The sequence below is a fragment of the Alexandromys fortis genome, unplaced genomic scaffold (assembly GCF_014885135.2).
Source record: "Alexandromys fortis isolate MF-2015 unplaced genomic scaffold, M_Fortis_MF-2015_v1.1 scaffold_4, whole genome shotgun sequence".
Classification (NCBI taxonomy): domain Eukaryota; kingdom Metazoa; phylum Chordata; class Mammalia; order Rodentia; family Cricetidae; genus Alexandromys; species Alexandromys fortis.
Genome location: NW_026067944.1, coordinates 13215726 through 13218563, shown reverse-complemented (window position 1 = coordinate 13218563; position 2838 = coordinate 13215726). Strand labels below are relative to the sequence as shown.

Sequence of the window (2838 nt, the reverse complement as noted above, 5' to 3'; positions counted from 1 at the left end):
TTGGAGGGTTATGTTTCTCAACATAGATATAGGGAGAGGGCCTTGATCATACCTTGAAGTGAAGTGTCAGACATTGTTGATTCCCCATGGAAAACCGTATCCTTCCTGAGGAGTGGTGATTTGGGAAGCAACAGGATGGGAAGGAGTGGGAAAGGGGATAGCTATGTAAAAATGACAAAAAGCTTGTATTAAAAAAAATTCTTGGATTTTCTGCCATGGTGCCTAGGAGTTGCAGACAAGTGTTGTGGAGAAGTTGGAACTGTCTTCTTGTCCCTGATCTGGACTGTTCCATGATTTAAAGCTTGACTGGAAATTGTCATTGAGACGGGATATCACCCCACTCCCACCCCCCTAAGGCACAAACAGAAATAGAGGTATTTAGCGCATTCACAGACAATCCTGTAAGCTCAACAGCAGCTACTTCTCTTTCCCTATAATGCTCCTTTCAAAACTGACTTTATTGGATCCACCGAGGAGGACGCCACAAAGTTTTCCTGACCCTACAATATCACTAAAGAAGCCGTCGGGCAGGAATGCCAGCATCAACAGGAAGACTCACTGACTCTGTCAACGCGTCTATTTCACCAAGCATAATCATCTTACCAGCAGAGCAGAGTACCTTCGTGTGATACCATCCCCAGCTGATACTGCTGCAGAACAGTTCAGACTAGAGGTCTGGCTTTCCTTAAGACGCGGGAATTTGAAGGAGCTATTTTGTGGTCTGTGCTGCTAGTAAGTGACTGATAGTATTCTAGACTGAAGTGGTCCCTGAGTACAGAGACTGAGTTGCAGTTAAGTAAAAAATAGACTACAAGATCATGAACTGCATTGAGGTGCAAGCCAGATTTAACATTCAAGTGTTGTTGAACTGAGAAGTGGCTAAAGGAAAACTGTAACAGGACCGATTGTTGCTTATTGCCTTGCTTTCTCTGTCTTTGTTGCCTTTTGCTCTTACATTGCTTGTGTTGTCTTCCTAAGCCCAGATGTTCTCCGATAATTCACACTGCCCTGATTGTGGGCAACGGTGGTTCCTGGTTTAGAACTAGGGCATTGGTAATACCAAAGTGACCTTCCTTAAAATGAATGTTACCCAGTGTTCGTAGACCATATTGACAGAGCTGATTATTGTCCTGAATGTTATCCTGACAATCCTGCCGAACAAGCCTTGTCCTGCGTTGGTCTTTCCCGCTTGAGTGAGTACTTCAAAATCTCACCAGGTGGACCTTTGAGAAAACTTGTCATCCATTTCTTCTGGGTCTTCCACTGGTTAGAAAAATGATACATGCCTTCAGAGTAGCTGGGTTTAATCCTGCCTTACAATTAATCTTGACCAGAACAGACAAAACCTTAAACAAAAAGCTTGGTCAAAGCAAGTGAGTTCTGTAACAGAATCATGAAGACTCTCTAGGCTTTGTGTTCATAGCCTAGGTGAGATGAATAGTTACCTGTTTCTGTACTTTGTCTCTTTTTCTTTATTTCGTACTGTTTTAAGGTGCTGTATTGAATCTGGGTGCCTTCATGAATGCTAGCCTAGTGCTCTTCCCCTGAGTTTAACCTGAATCACTTTCTGAATCTGACTCAGATTGTCACTACTTTGTCAACTGCTGACTTGTTGGGTCTACTTTTGTAATCTATGACCTGTGTGCTTTGTTATTTTTACCATATATTTAGTCAGTATTGCAGATGATTTACCTAGAGGCAAACTAACCTATAGTCCAGACAAATGCTTTAGAACTAGATTGCCCCTCCTAAATATTAATGAAATAATGTTTGAACGGGAGGTCCTGTGCTGTATGACTCATTAACTGTTTTTCTACAGTAACTTTTGTGACAACACATTCTTGTAGCTGGATTCTAGATCATGCTAGTAAATTTTAATACATTACATTGTTCTAAATTTTTCCATTTATACATTTGTCAGTAGTAAGAGAGATGTAGATGTATATATAATTTTTCATACATATAAAACTATCTTTCATTGACACTTTTATCCTCAGCATGAGTGTCACAGTATTGATATCTGTTCATTTCAGTCTATTTGTAAAATTTGTAGGTTACATAAAAAGGGTTGAGAATGCTATCAGTTTATACTTAGTTGTATCTATATAGCCAAAGACTCTTCTGTTTTGTGGTGACTGAATTTAATGTCCTCCCATGGAAATGGAAAGATAACCTGTGCTGTGAGATGTATAATAAATGATGAAACTTGACTCCATACAATTTAAGAATAGTCTAGTGGATCCCTTGTCTTAGACATGAGAATATGTTACTGAGTATTGGCCACATTCTGGGGTTTTACTGTTCATGGAAATCATGAAATCAGATTTGGAGTTAAACAACTGAGAAAAAGCTCCTGAGAACATCGAAGAAGCAACTGTACAATTTTTAAATCCCTCTTAATATTATAGGTGATCCAGTGCTTCTGTAGCATTGGAAATGTTATCAAGGTCCCAGGTTCTTCTCTTTCCTCCCCTAGGGTCCTTATTGTTCTCATAGTTGTTCTTTAAAGGGGTTTAGTATGGTTTGTTGCCGGACAACAGGTTCACATGACTTTCTTTCATACAAGTATTAATTTGGAAATAAAATCTTTCTAAAATGTCAAAAAATTCTTAATAACACCTAAGGTCATGCTTAACCTCCTTGGAGGTCATGGAAATGCAAATTAAAACTACTTTGAGATACCATCTTACACCTGTCAGAATGGATAAAATCAAAAACACCAATGATAGCCTTTGCTGGAGAGGTTGTGGAGTAAAGGGCACACTCACCCATTGTTGGTGGGAATGCAAACTTGTATAAACACTTTGGAAATCAGTGTGGTGATTTCTTAGGAAATTC

General features: G+C 39.4%; 1 pseudogene; it reads left to right on the top strand.

The window, feature by feature from the left end:
- Positions 1–983: 983 nt before the first annotated feature.
- Positions 984–1377, top strand: LOC126505612 (torsin-1A-interacting protein 2-like; annotated as a pseudogene).
- The last annotated feature ends 1461 nt before the right edge of the window (positions 1378–2838 follow it).